This window comes from Globicephala melas, chromosome 9, assembly GCF_963455315.2.
Source record: "Globicephala melas chromosome 9, mGloMel1.2, whole genome shotgun sequence".
NCBI lineage: Eukaryota > Metazoa > Chordata > Mammalia > Artiodactyla > Delphinidae > Globicephala > Globicephala melas.
The window spans coordinates 63,004,569-63,021,328 of NC_083322.1; positions in this window are offsets into that span (position 1 = coordinate 63,004,569).

The window sequence follows — 16,760 nt, forward strand, 5'->3', positions numbered from 1 at the left end:
TTAAGCTCTTCTTACTTTGCATGACTATGCTTGACTAGCACAATGGTCAATAGTTTCCATCTCTGTGCTGGATCTTTCTTATTTACTCATCTGTAATCTATTATTAGAGCCTCCTAACTGGATTCCATGCCTCCACCTCAAATTTTATACTGCTTGAATCAATCTTATAAAACTGCTTTTATAACATCACAGCCTCCTTCAAAATATCACAGCGATAAATGAAAGGCATCTTTCTATCTAAGTGACACAATTGTGCTGACAAATATCATATAAGGAAACATTCTTTTTTTCCACAAGGATTGACTAATTGTGGCTCATTATTTTATTATCCTGAGAAATAGCCTAAAATCTTCTCCTTTCAACGGGAAGGAAGAGGGCAATTTTAAAATGCAATAATGGAGTTCCTGCCACTTCTTTTCCTCCACAGGAAGAAAACCATGCCAAATCCTGCTCTCCTGAAAGTACTGTCATGAAGGGCTGGCAAATCAGAGCTCCCTCAGAAACAGAAACACAGCTGCAAGTACTGTGTTTGACCAAGCCCTTCTTTTTTTCTGTTGCTGTTTCCTACATTCAGTTTCCTTCTTCTTAATAGTGGTAAATTAGCACGGGGAGGCCACATCCTGGATTTGGGGCATGTGCCTTCAGGGCTTGGAACTATGGCCTTCAGGAGTCATGCTGTGTGGGCCATTAAACAAATGGCAAAGAAAGAAGAAAACAGTCCTCCTTAGCATAAATATCCAATGATCGATGATAATCTTCTTTATTTCTGCCCAGAGTGTTTGTAAGTCTACTCAAAAAGTCAAATACTGGCTATAATACAAATCCCCAGGAAAAGATTTCATATTTCACACAATAGTTAAGTCAGTTCTTTGAAGTGTATTTTCTTCTCTCTTGTGCATAAAGACGTTGCTTGCCTGCTAACCCCAGCATTATCCTTTGCTTATTTTGACGGCGGCATTAATTTTAGCTATTAAGCCAAAATCTATCCTCTCACGCTTATTTTCTAAATAATTTAATAGATTGAATAAGTGACATGATCTAGTAATATAAAGAAAGAGAGGTATTTGTTCAGAATTCAGTGCCAGAATCTTACTGTTTTTTTCCCTTTTTGGTAAATCATGGGGATTAATTTATGACGGATGGCAGCTCAATATGCATGGGACATTTTACTTCCTCCAAAAAAACACAAAAGCCTCTCCAGCAAGCAGTAGTTTATAAGGTCTGGAGGTCTGCCCGCCCCCACTGTAGTATCAGCAAAATTGTGTTCCTGTTCCCCTTCTTCTCTAATTTCCAGCACATTCAGTGGATTACATACTGTTTATGCATCATGCAGCCTCCCTGAGCCCTGTTTCTTTACAGTACTTACTCCTGCTGCTAAAAGAAAAATAGGCTCTGACAATCCTCTTTGGCTGCCAAAGCTGCTGCCTCTGAATGAGTCAAGCTGATCCTGTGATCCCTGAATCCAACAGGAGTTCAAAAGAATTCTGTGCGCCTCAAAGGGCAAAAATTGCTATTCGTTTAGGATTTACAGTCAAACCAGAGCTTCGCCACGGAAGAGCTGATGCTATCCTGCCTCCTGATTCTACCGCTGCTGCTGAAGCAGCTCAAACTGCAGATGAACCGGAAGGCCCCAATCTGCCTCTGACTCTGGATCTCCTCCTGCGTGACACAGTTCAGTTCAGACACAATAATGAGGCCATTGAATTTCCCTCTGCAGCTGGGAGCTGAATGTAAATGCTAAAGTTAAGTTGCTGAAATGACTGTGTCAAGGGACTTGCAAATGAATATACTGTCATTCCAACATAACCCAATTTACCCTGTTCATAGTGAATGGTTTCAGACACTTAGTTTAAAGCCCTACTAAGATGTTCTGCAAAACCATCTTTAGAACACTCTCCCAGAGGAAAACTGACAACTAAGATGACAGCCTAGAAAGGGATGGAAGAATCACAATGGTATAGTATATTTTATGACACTTTTCATAGGAGGATTTAAAGATGTTTAAAAGTGAATGATTTCACAATATTCACAAGACATAGGTAGTAAATATCCTTCAACTTAAAACATAATAATGAAATAATTATTGCAATGTTTTACTACTCTATAATTCTCTTATTAAATATAAAGGAAGAAAATGTCCCACTATGAGCAAATGATAAAAATCAGTTTTTATAAAGTTTGTGTCTGTTTATTTGAACAAATGAGCACCATTCTAGGGCTAGCGACCAAAATGAATACAGTGTATTTGCTGTATTCCACTTAGAAATATCGTAAGTAGATTTGAAGGCCCCATTAAAATTATTTAACACATATTCTGATACATTAAAAAAAATTGTTAGAAACATATACCTTGAGCATAGTATTTATAAAATAGTTTCAACAACATTTTTATAAGTTTCTAGGCCAAATTCTTGGTCTTATATGTTTTAATCATAGTAAAAGTATATTTGTATAAGGGTTTCATGATAGATGATATAAATATAGGTAGTTGATTATATCTTCTTCAAGGTAATATATGAGATCTAGGCTTTCTCCTTCACTCTGTGTCAACAGGGCAGCTTGAAAGCTGGGGGCTAGAATTATCTGAACGCTTGTTCCCTCCCATTTATGATGACTGATGCTGGCTATTCGCTAAGACCTTACTTAGCCTGTTCTCTACTTCCTTACAGCAGAGTGGCTGGGTTCTAAGGATGAGTGTCCTGAGTCTGTGAAAACCACGTAGAAGACATATCACCTTTCATGATCTAACTTTGGAAGTAAGTCATGCAGCATAAATTTCAGCAATTCTATATGTAAAGGCACTCACAGAGGCCCAAGGTCAAAGTGAAGGTGGATTCTACCTCTTAATGGAGAATCGCAAAATTCTAGAAAAGCATGTGGTAACCAAAAAACGTTGTTGTGGCCATTTTTGGAAAAATGCCAGTATCCAATACTATACAAATATATACCTTAAGTATAGTGATATTAAATACTAAATAAATATACTAGATTACTGAATATTTATAATAGGTCTTTAGCTTATTTAATGATGAATTTACTCTTGCATTTTTGCATGCTATACTCTGATTTCTATTAGTGGTAACCAAAAAAAAAGGGCTCTTCAGTATGTGGTGCTGGGGAAACTGGACAGCTATATGTGAAAGAATGAACTTAGAGCCTTCTCTAACATCTTATATAAAAATAAACTCAAAATGGAGTAAAGACCTAAATGTAAGACTGGATAATATAAAACTCCTAGAGGAAAACATAGGTGAACACTCTTTGACGTAAATTACAGCAATATTTTTTGGATCCATCTCTTAAAGTAATGGAAACAAAAGCAAAAATAAATGAGACCTAATTAAACTTAAAAGCTTTTACACAGCAAAGGAAACAAAGCAAAACAAAAAGACAACCTACTGAATGAGAAAAAATATTTGCAAATGAAATGACTGATAAGGGATTAATATCCAACATATATAAACAGTTCATGCAACTCAACATCAAAAAAAAAAGCAAACAGCCTGATTTTAAAAATGGGCAGAAGAACTGAATAGACATTTTTCCAAAGAAGAAATGCAGATGGTCAATAGGCATATGAAAAGATGTTCAATATCACTAATCATCAGGGAAATGCAAATCAAAACCACAATGAGATAAAACCTCACACCTTTCAAGGAACACAGATAGCAAATGTCGGCAAGGATGTGGAGAAAGGGAACCCTCGTACTCTGCTGGTGGAAATGTAAGTTGGTCCAGCCACTATGGAAAACAGTATGGAGGTTTCTCAAAAAACTAAAAATATAACTACCACATGACCTAGCAATTCCACTCCTGGATATATATCTGAGAAAAACAACACTAATTTGAAAAGATACATTCACCCCTATGTTCACTGAAGCATTATTTACAAATACCAAGATATGGAAGCAACCTAACTGTCCATCAACAGATGAATGGAGAAAGCTGTGTTGTACATATACAATGGCATACTACTCAGCCACAAAAAAGCATGAAATTTTGCCATTTGCAGCACCACAGATGGACCTGGAGGGCCTATGCTAAGTGAAATAAGTCCGACAGAGAAAGACAAATACTGTGGGATATCACTTACATGTGGAGTCTAAAAAAAACAACAAAAAAAACCCCTAGTGAATATAACAAAACAAACCAGTGGTTCCAAGTATGGAGAGGTAAGGGGAGGGGCAATATAGATGTAGCAGAGTAAGAGGTACAAATTATTAGGTATAAAATAAGCTACAGGGATATACTTTACAATACAGGGAATAGAGTCAATATTTTATAATAACAATAAGTGGAATATAACCTTTAAAATTGTGAATCACTATATTGTACACCTGGGACATATAATATTGTACAGCAAATATACTTCAATAATAAATAACTAAATAAATAAAATTAGAGGAAGGAAAGAAGGAAGAAAGAAAGTGGGAAAGAAGTCAAGCAAGCACTCACTGGACATTCTATAACCCAGGCTGCTTTCTAGCACTTGGAGTTTTTGGCATAATTTCTAGGCCATTCAAACACTTTATTTCTCCTTTGTTTCTCTAAGGCTCGCTTTAGATCATTGTATTGCACTAACGAATGGGTAAAGAATGAGATAAAAAAATCATAACACAGATGTTAAAATGTATTTTGATGACTTGAGACATTGCTGATTCTGGTCATAAACAGTAATCCAGAATTCTGAATAGCAGACTTTTAATTCCTGGAGTTGGTGGTGGTGGTAGTGGATGGGGAGTGGGAAGGAATACTGATAATGTCTATTTTTTTAATTAAGAAATTTGATTTTTTTTCCTTCGAAATAGAACCAATTACAAATTTAGAATCCACGTAATGCATATCAAGTGATCACAGCTGGCATTTCTGAAGATCAGGTGGATCTGCAAGGACCTGTGCCCTCAGCTGGCTTCTCACACAGATGGACCTGAGCAGCATTAGACCGTATAGGTATTTTCACTGTGACATCTATTTAAACATCTACTTAAAAGACTTCCAATTTTTAACTTGGTCAAATACTATTGTTTAACTTATGACACATAGGTTATTGTTTATAACATAAAGAATAGTGATGTTAGAAAACAAGTTAAAGAGAAAGGTAAAATTGTAAGTTTTCTGCAAACTTATCTCAAGATAACCTCAATCAGGTTATAAATTGTGTTTTGTAGTCAAAATTCTATGGCACATCAAATTGTCTGTAATATCTCATAAACAAAGATGGATAAAGGAGTTATGATTACATCCAATTTGTTATTTTTTTTAATATATAAGGTTCAAGACTGTCCATATTTGCAATGTGTTATTTGAAAAGCACTTACAAAGAATTAAAACTTAAATGTGAAAACCATTTCAGAATAAAATATTAGAATTCTAAAAATTAAGATTTTGATATCAGTATATCTTATTTTGTATAGGTATTCAAATATCAACCTATATTTAATTCCCAAATTAAACCTGAAATAAATGCAATTTTTAGCATCTATGTTTACAAGTCAGTTTTCCTTACAATCATTAAATAAATAAAGCAATTTTTATCAAAGCTGTCAAATGAGAGAAAAGTTAAAATTATCTTTATATATGTTCACTATTAAAGATGGAATTAAAATAAAATTTACATAAAATAACATGCTTACCTAAAACTATGTTGCCTGCAATTATTTCTCTTAATTTCACTATGTATCATCCATGAAAATTGCAAAATATTTTATTCAATTTTCTAAAAATTAACAGAATTATCTGCAGTGTTAAAGGGCTTCCCCCAAAAACAATATTTGGAAATTACTTGAGAACAAATAGTAAAAATCATGTGATATAAAAGGACTACTTCTGCAAATGCATTGATATGTTAATTTAGTAAATGTCTGCAAACTACATAAACAAGAAATTTTTCCTTCTCTATCTGAAATACTTGGTCCCAGCCAACACTGCCTTGGAGGAATGAGAATCCAGTGTTGCCATCAGCTTTTTTTAAGTAATGCAAAACATCCAGATAAATAGGTAAAAGTTCCTGCATGACAAACAAACAACCACAAACTTGCTTATAAACTATCCACACAGGTACTGGTTTGCGACCTCTGCTGTAAGTTTTTAGTGGAAAGAAATAACATCTGGATATGAAACCCTGAAGCATGAGATTTGTCCACTAAATTTCTTTTCAGTCAACCATGTCTTTCATTTATAGTTAAAGCAAAATATTCATTGCACAGATATGAAAAGACAAGAATAATGCTGCAGTATCTACTATAATGTTATACAGATTATCTGACCTACACCACTGAAAAACCATGGCAAAACAAAGTATTTTGCAAGTTTTAACGCACTGTGATCTTAAAACTCTTTTCAATTTGTGTCCATTCATTTTACCTCTTATAATAATAGCTTTTGATAATCAATTGACTCACATACAGACTGTACATAATGAACTATCCCAAATAGTTTTTGTCTTAGCATTCAAAAAAGGTACTTTATATTGATTTCCTTTTTGTAATTTCAATGTGTGCACATTATGTATTTGAAGTATCATTAAAGTAGAAACAAACTTACAACGTACAGTGGCCTTAATGTAAGAAAAGAGGATATATATTTTCAATTCCTTTGTTCATTTTTTCCACTTTCCTTCTAGAAATTGTTTCTGTCAATTTTAATTTTCATTGAGTTGAGTGTGAAAGGGATGTAAGGAGACAGTTGCCTCCAATTGCCAATAGCAGTAGAAGATTAGTAAATGTTTTCAGCAGTTCCAAGTTTCATTGAGTCTGTCTTGAATGATATGGGGCCAATTAAATACGCATTTCTGTAAAAGCAGTAAGAAATATCATGGTGTTTTAAGTTTAGGAACTGAAAACGAACTCAAAAAAAGACCCCCAAAATTGCAGGATGAAGGAGGTACAAAGGAATTGCCATAAATAGGAAGAATCTAAGACTCTACAGAGCACAAAGGTGTGAGGTCAAGAGTACCTTTTATAAAAAAAGGAAAGCTAATATAATATCGGTCCAATATCACAGTGCATTTTAATGGTTATCTTTGTAATGGCACACATTTGCGGTGCCACTATAGCAATTTCTCCAAGGTTCCTATATCTTCAGCAGTTTTGAGCAAATCATTAATATCTTCAAAGCTTCTGTTTTTGCTTTACAGGTCATTCCATTTGGTAATTAAAAACAGAGCAAAATAGAACAATGAATTTACCAAAGAACCAAAGAGTCACAAAAATGTAATTTCTTAAGTCAACTGTAGAAATGATATGGAATGAGGTAAGAAGAACCTCTTTGAATAAAGTAATAAAGTTATGTGCCCCAAATCCAATGGAATATATACATTTTTAAAGAGAAGTCAAAAGCAGTCTGTCAACTTCTCTTAACTTCCACCGACCTTAGCACATCTTGACTTCAAATCTGTTACAGAAACTCTGGTAGTTACACACATGTTCTCTGTACAGGGACTGTCTGAACACTGTAGAAATGGATTTTGGTAATCCTATACCACAGCCCATTCATAGCAGATCTGAGGGTTTGCTGTGTTCAAGTGGCAGAATCAGACTGAGGACAAGTTAGCTAAGTATTTAGATGAAAATACATTGACTCCAATGCTAGAGATGCCTCCTGGCAGAGCTGAATGTATAATGGTCATCAATGATTTTTTTTCATCTCAGAAATAGATTAACCCACAATTTAGTTGATTCTAGACTTTTAGTGTCCACAAATGTGAAAATGTATTAGATGAAACATAATATCTCCTCTCTGAAAAGAATATCAGACTAGATAAAATACTTCAGGATGCATTGGTGGGAAAATTAGTAAAAGTGATATTTCTGCTATACAAATGAAAATGAACCCCTGATGTTGTTTTTGATGGCCTGTAACATATATCTCTTGTAGGGAATGGTGTTTGCCATTTTATGGAAAGCCACAGCAATAGAAAATATGAACTGTATTGCTATATTCACAGGTGGGATGGCGCTTTTTAGAGAAAAACATTATTGCCATCAACAGAAAGAGTATTTTGTTCACTGACTATCTGCTGGGTATTCTAATAGGATAGCAGTAAGTCCCCAAAGTAACAGAACAATGACAAAAATAGGTTGGTTGAGCAGAAATAGTTTTTACGAGAGGTCTGAGTATAGGCTGACAAGTAGCCTTTTTAGTCACTCTTGTGATGTTGTTTTTAGAATGTGTGTGTATGTGTGAATGTAAATGTATGTTTGTAGGTATATATAGTGAATGTGTGTGTATATATATATATATATATACTCACTATATTGTGTATGTATGTGGTTATGTATAGTGAATATATATATACACACTCACAATATCTATATCTATCTATATATATATATGGAAAGTATGATCAATGACATTTATGATTTTACTTTTTAAGAAAGTTGTCAATATATTAAATTCTAAATAGACATAAATTGATACCAAACATATAATTTAAAAAGTCTTATTCTAGTTTCCACTATAAAAAGGGGGTAAATGTGATAAAAATGATGCTTCCCAAAAATATTGACAGAAAAGTGAAATTAATTTAATTGATCTTTTATTTAAAAGGCTTTACATCATAAATCCTGGTACTGGAAAGGCTCTTATTCAAATCAATAGCTTATGTCTAAAACAATATCAACACGGCCATGCACAATATGCACTCTTTTAAAATTTCCTTCCTCTTCTTTGAAAATAAGTGTGATATTCATATAGCAAAGGCTATAACTATTTCCTGAATATAAATGTTTGTCTATTACATGTAAAACTTCTAGAAGACTTAGCCCTTGACTGAAGCTAAATTTCAAACATTAATAGGAAAAAGCATAAAGCCAAATGTTTTCTTAGCTGCAAACAAAATTAAAATATTTTCATTTGGATTTACCATAAATTACACAAGATCTGTAAAACAAAGGTAGCTGAGGGAGCATTTTGTTTAAAACTCCAGACATATGGGAAAACATCTGAGATACTGAATAAACCCAAAATATGGCCAAGTTCATCCATCCCTGAAAGTAATTAAGATATAGTTTCAATCCCTTTATTTGAATTAATATCTTATTGAGCTTGAGCTATATATATTTCCTCTTTGCCAAAAAATTCATGAAAGTCCTCATGATGGTAAATGAAACATATATAATTGTATTTTTTCTTCCTTATTTGCCTTTCATCATAAGCAGGGGCAGCCTTGGATTCCAATTTTAAGGGCATCCAGTTGTCGGTCTAGTAAGCCTTACACTACTGTCAGTCCGCTCAGTCTAGCAGAACACTGACTTTTGAATAGGGAGAAAATAATCCAATATTCTATTAGATGATGAACACTGGCAGTCAAATAAGTAGGAAGGAGTCCTTCACTCCATTTTAATGTATATTTGTGAAGAAGGAGCTTTTCTGTTCCTGTTAGAATGTTTGCCTGTGGATGTATTTAAGGGGTGAATCATAGGGGAATCTTGTATTTATGGGGAAAAGGGGAGAGAGGTAGAAAAGACAAATCAAGGGAGGATAAATCGCATAAAAGAAATGGTTAAGTGGCATTGGAGTTTTGTTGTTTTTAATTAAAAAATTCTTGCTTGGCTCAGTAAGTCTGTCCTCACCAGTTCAGCTAGCCAACAAAGGCCAGAAAATTGAAGTTCATCACAACTCCATAAATGCTATGACTCCTCAAATCAGACTAGCTCACAGGAATAGGTTTGCCTACCATATCCCTGGGTGTGCCTTTTTTAAAAACTGACTCTTAAGGGAATAATGTTCAGGTATTCCCTGGAATCTTCACAGTGTTTCAACCCAGACCCAGGGAATGCAGAAGGAAAGTAATCAGGTGACCATTTATCAAGAAATAAAGTGATTTAGATTTAGAAAAGGAATGGGCCAAGTTTTTCAATCCAAAAGATACAGGCTATTTATGTTATTAAAAAACACAATTCAACTGAGTAAATTTTAAAGATCTTATTGGTTTTTCTCAGCTATTCATTAATTGGGCAACATCCCATCTAGCAGATACAAAGAAACTCCAAGGATCTACACAAAATGAAAGACTTTTATAAGCAATAGGGAGCAGGAACAAGAAAGTTATACCAGGCAAAAAAGCAGGTTGCTTTTTGCAAAGTTAGTTTCCTTTAGGGGATGGCAGAGGTCTACCAGGCAACTTACCTAACTAGAGTGATCATGCAATTTCTGACTGACCAACTTAAGATTCCATTTCTGGGAATGGCAGAAATAATAAAGTCTTTGGTGATGTGGGGCTTAGCATAAGTGATTCCATTTTGGGTCTGTTACCTTGTTTTTAACAATGTAAATGCAGATTGCAAGCATGGATGATATAATAAGCAAGGAATGAACTAAAGCTATGTTATGACAGGCATCTATAAAGTCTAACTTAAAAAGCCATGATACTTAGTTACAAAAGAAACTATGTATGCAACATTTCTTTGGAACCCAAATCTCTTTTTTCACTCTTGAAAAGCTCAGAGGGTGGGTAAGGATATATAAGAGTTCAGTCTCTGGCTGTCTATTGGTCAGACTTCTAGACTCAGCTGATCTCACAGGAATGCTTTCGATTTTTGCTGGAAAAGTATAAAAAAGGTAAGTTGAATCACCACACAGCCTTCTGTATATTCCATGTATACAGATGGGGTTAAGTCTACCAAAGAACAAGATATTTCAATTATGTTAAAAAATTGGGGGAAGGATCTTCAAGACGGTGGAGATCACCGTCCTCCCCACAGATACATCAGAAATACATCTACATGTGGAACAACTCCTACACAACACCTACTGAAACCTGGCAGAAGACCTCAGACCTCCCAAAAGGCAAGAAAGTCCCCACGTACCTGGGTAGGGCAAAAGAAAAAAGAATAAACAGAGACAAAAGGATAGGACAGGACCTGCACCAGTGGGAGGGAGCTGTGAAGGAGGAAAGGTTTCCACACACTAGGAAGCCCCTTCGCGGGCGGAGACTGCGGGTGGCAGAAGAGGGAGTTTCGGAGCCGCGGAGGAGAGCGCAGCAACAGGGGTGCGAAGGGCAAAGAAGAGAGATTCCCGCACAGAGGATCAGTGCCGACCGGCACTCACCAGCCCGAGAGGCTTGTCTGCTCACCCGCCGGGGTGGGCGGGGGCTGGGAGCTGAGGCTCGGGCTTCAGTCGGATCCCAAGGAGAGGACTGGGGTTGGCTGCGTGAACACAGCCTGAAGGGGCTAGTGCACGACAGCTAGCCAGAAGGGAGTCTGGGAAAAGGCCTGGAGCTGCCGAAGAGTAAGAGACTTTTTCTTGCCTCTTTGTTTCTTGGTGCGCAAGGAGAGGGAATTAAGAGTGCTGCTAAAAGGAACTCCAGAGATGGGCACGAGCTGCGGCTATCAGCGCGGACCCCAGAGACGGGCATGAGACGCTAAGGCTGCTGCAGCCGCCACCAAGAAGCCTGTGTGCAAGCACAGGTCACTCTCCACACCTCCCCTCCTGGGAGCCTGTGCCGCCCACCACTGCCAGGGTCCCGGGATTCATGGACAACTTCCACAGGAGAACACACGGCACACCTTAGGCTGTTGCAACGTCATGCTGGCCTCTGCCGCCGCAGGCTCGGCCCGCATCTTACCCCTCCCTCCCCCCGGCCTAAGTGAGCCATAGACCCCGAATCAGCTGCTCCTTTAACCCCGTCCTGTCTGAGCGGGAACAGATGCCCTCAGGCAACCTACACGCAGAGGCGGGGCCAAATCCAAAGCTGAACCCCAGGAGTTGTGCAAACAAAGAAGAGAAAGGGAAATCTCCCCCAGCAGCCTCAGGGGCAGCAGATTAAATCTACACAATCAACTTGATGTACCCTGCATCTGTGGAATACCTGAAGAGACAACGAATGATCCCAAATTGAGGAGGTAGACTTTGGGAGCAATGATAAATATACTTTTTTCCCTTTTTCTCTTTTTGTGAGTGTGTATGTGTACACTTCTGTGTGTGATGTTGTTTGTATAGATTTGCTTTTACCATTTATCCTAGGGTTTGGCCTGTCCGTTTTTGTTTTATACTTTAAAAATTTTTTTTCTTGATAATTATTTCTTATTTTTTATCTTAATACTTTTATTTTATTTTATCTTCTTTCTTTCTTTTTTCCCTTTTACTGTGAGCCGTGCAGATGACAGGGTCTTGGTGCTCCCGCCAGGCACCATGACTGTGCCTCTTAGGTGGGAGAGCCAAGTTCAGGACACTGGTCCACAAGAGACCTCCCAGCTCCATGTAATATCAAATGGCTAAAATCTCCCATAGATCTCCATCTCAACACCAAGACCCAGCTCCACTCAACACCAGCAAGCTACACTGCTGAACAACCTATGCCAAATAACTAGCAGGACAGGAATACAATCCCATACATTAGCAGAGAGGCTGCCTAAAATCATAATGAGGCCACAGACACCCCAGAACACAGCATCAGACGTGGACCTGCCCACCAGAAAGACAAGATCCAGCCTCATCCACCAGAACACAGGCACTAGTAACCTCCACTAGGAAGCCTACCAAACCCACTAAGCCAATTTAGCCACTGTGGACAGAAACCGAAAACAGCAGGAACTAGAAACCTGCAGCCTGCAAAAAGGAGGCCCCAAACACAGTACGTTAAGCAAAATGAGAAGACAGAGAAACACACAGCAGTTGAAGGAGCAAGGTAAAAACCCACCAGACCTAACAAATGAAGAGGAAATAGGCAGTCTACCTGAAAAGGAATTCAGAATAATGATAGTAAAGATGATCCAAAATCTTGGAAATAGAACGGAGAAAATACAAGAATCGTTTAACAAGTAACTAGAACAACTAAAGAGCAAACAAACACTGATGAACAACACAATAAATGAAATAAAAATTCTCTAGGCGGTATCAATAGCAGAATAACTGAGGCAGAAGAACGGATAAGTGACCTGGAAGATAAAATAGTGGAAATAAGTACTGAAGAACAGAATAAAGAAAAAAGAATGAAAAGAATTGAGGACAGTCTCAGAGAACTCTCGGACAACATTAAATGCACCAACATTCGAATTATAATGGTCCCAGAAGAAGAAGAGAAAAAGACAGGGATGAGAAAATATTTGAAGAGATTATAGTTGAAAACGTCCTTAATATGGGAAAAGAAATAGTTAATCAAGTACAGGAAGCACAGAGAGTCCCATACAGGATAAATCCAATGAGACACATGCCAAGACACATATTAATCAAACTATCAAAAATTAAATACAAACAAAAAATATTAAAAGCAGAAAGGGAAAAACAACAAATAACACACAAGTGAATCTCCATAAAGTTCACAGCTGATCTTTCAGTAGAAACTGCAAGCCAGAAGGAAATGGCAGGACAATTTAAAGTGATGAAGGAGAAAAACGTACCACCAAGATTACTCTACCCAGCAAGGATCTCATTCAGATTTGATGGAGAAATTAAAACCTTTACAAACAAGCAAAAGCAAAGAGAATTCAGCACCACCAAACTAGCTTTACAACAAATGCTAAAGGAACTTCTCTAGGCAGGAAACACAAGAGAAGGAAAAGACCTACAATAACAAACCCAAAACAATTAAGAAAATGGTAATAGGAACATACATATTGATAATTACCTTAAATATAAATTGATTAAATGCGCCAACCAAAAGACATAGATTGGCTGAATGGATACAAAAACAAGACCTGTATATATGCTGCCTACAAGAGACCCACTTCAGACCTAGGGACACATACAGACTGAAAGCGAGGGGATGGAAAAAGAGATTCCATGCAAATGGAAATTGAAAGCTGGAGTAGCAATTCTCATATCAGACAAAATAGACTTTAAAATAAAAACTGTTACAAGAGACAAAGAAGAACACTACATAATGATCGAGGGATCAATCCAAGAACAAGATATAACAATTGTAAATATTTATGCACCCAACAGGGGTATGCCTCAATACATAAGGCAAATGCTGACAGCCATAAAAGGGGAAATCGATAAAACAGTAATAGTGGGGGACCTTAACACCCCTCTTTCGCCAACCTACAGATCATCCAAAATGAAAATAAATAAGGAAATACAATCTTTAAATGATACATTAAACAAGATAGACTTAATTGATGTTTATAGGACATTCCATCCAAAAACAACAGAATACACATTTTTCTCAAGTGATCATGGAACATTCTCCAGGATAGATCATATCTTGGGTCACAAATCAAGACTTGGTAAATTTAAGATAATTGAAATCTTATCAAGTATCCTTCCAACCACAATGCTATGAGACTAGATATCAATTACAAGAAAAAAATATGTAAAAAATACAAACACATGGAGGGTAAACAACACACTACTTAATAACCAAGAGACCACTGAAGAAATCAAAGAGGAAATCAAAAAATACCTAGAAACAAATGACAATGAACACAGGATGACCCAAAACCTATGGGATGCAGCAAAAGCAGTTCTAAGAGGGAAGTTTATAGCAATAAAATCCTACCTTAATAAACAAGAAACATCTCAAATAAACAACCTAACCTTACACCTAAAGGAATTAGAGAAAGAAGAAGAAAAAAAACCCAAAGTTAGCAGAAGGAAATAAATCATAAAGATCAGATCAGAAATAAATGAAAAAGAAATGAAGGAAACAATAGCAAACATCAATAAAACTAAAAGCTGGTTCTTTGAGAAGATAAACAAAATTGATAAACCATTAGCCAGACTTATGAAGAAAAGAAGGGAGAAGACTCAAATCAATAGAATTAGAAATGAAAAAGGAGAAGTAACCACTGACACTGCAGAAATACAAAGGATCATTAGAGATTACTACAAGTAACTCTATGCCAATAAAATGGACAACCTGGAAGAAATGGACAAATTCTTAGAAATGCACAGCCTTCCGAGACTGAACCAGGAAGAAATAGAAAATATGAACTGACCAATCACAAGCACTGAAATTGAAACTGTGATTAAAAATCTTCCAACAAACAAAAGCCCAGGACCAGATGGCTTCACAGGCGAATTCTATCAAACATTCAGAGAAGAGCTAACCCCTATACTTCTCAAACTCTTCAAAAATATAGCAGAGGCAGGAACACCCCCAAACTCAATCTATGAGGCCACCATCACCCTGATACCAAAACCGGACAAAGATGTCACAAAGAAAGAAAACTACAGGCCAATATCACTGATGAACATAGATGCAAAAATCTTCAACAAAATACTAGCAAACAGAATCCAATAGCACATTAAAAGGATCATACACCATGATCAAGTGGGGTTTATGCCAGGAATGCAAGGATTCTTCAACATACGAAAATCAATCATATGATGCACCATATTAACAAATTGTAGGAGAAAAACCATATGATCATCTCAATAAATGCAGAGAAAGCTTTTGACAAAATTCAGCACCCATTTATGATAAAAACCCTGCAGAAAGTAGGCATAGAGGGAAATTTCCTCAACATAATAAAGGCCATAGATGACAAACCCACAGCAAACATCATCCTCAATGGTGAAAAACTGAAACCATTTCCACTAAGATGAGGAACAAGACAAGGTTGCCCACTCTCACCACTATTATTCAACATAGTTTTGGAAGTTTTAGCCACAGCAATCAGAGAAGAAAAAGAAATTAAAGGAATACAATACGAAAAGAAGAATAAAGCTGTCACTACTTGCAGATGACGTGATACTATACACAAAGAATCCTAAATATGCTATGAGAAAACTACTAGAGCCAGTCAATGAATTTGGTAAAGTAGCAGGATACAAAATTAATGCACAGAAATCTTTTGCATTCCTATACACTAATGATGAAAAATATGAAAGGGAAATTAAGAAATCACTCCCATTTACTAAGGCAACCAAAAGAATAAAATATCTAGGAATAAACCTACCCAAGGAGGAAAAAGACCTGTATGCAGAAAATTATAAGACACTGATAAAAGAAATTAAAGATGATACAAATAGATGGAGAGATATACCATGTTCTGGATTGGAAGAATGAACATTGTGATAATGACTCTATTACCCAAAGCAATCTACAGATTCAATGCAATCCCTATCAAACTACCACAGGCATTTTTCACAGAACTAGAACAAAAAATTTCACAATTTGTATGGAAACACAAAAGACCCCGAATAGCCCAAGCAATCTTGAGAAAGAAAAACAGAGCTGGAGGAATCAGCCTCCCTGACTTCAGACTATACTACAAAGCTACAGTAATCAAGACAGTACGGTACTGGCACAAAACCAAAAATATAGATCAATGGAACAGGATAGAAAGCCCAGAGATAAACCCACACACATATGGTCACCTTATCTTTGATAAAGGAGGCAAGAATATACAGTGGAGAAAAGACAGCCTCTTCAATAAGTGGTGCTGGGAAAACTGGACAGCTACATGTAAAGGAATGAAATTAGAACACTCCCTAACACCATACCCAAAAATAAACTCAAACGTTTTAAAGACCTAAATGTAAGGCCAGACACTATCAAACTCTTAGAGGAAAACATAGGCAGAACACTCTATGACCTAAATCACAGCAAGATCCTTCTTGACCCACCTCCTAGAGAAATGGAAATAAAAACAAAAATAAACAAATGGGACCTAATGATACTTAAAAGCTTTTGCACAGCAAAGGAAACCATAAACAAGATGAAAAGACAGCCCTCAGAACTGGAGGAAATATTTGCAAATGAAGCAACTGACAAAGGATTAATCTCCAAAATTTACAAGCAGCGCATGCAGCTCAGTAACAAAAAAACAAATAACCCAATCCAAAAATGGGCAGAAGTCCTAAATAGACATTTC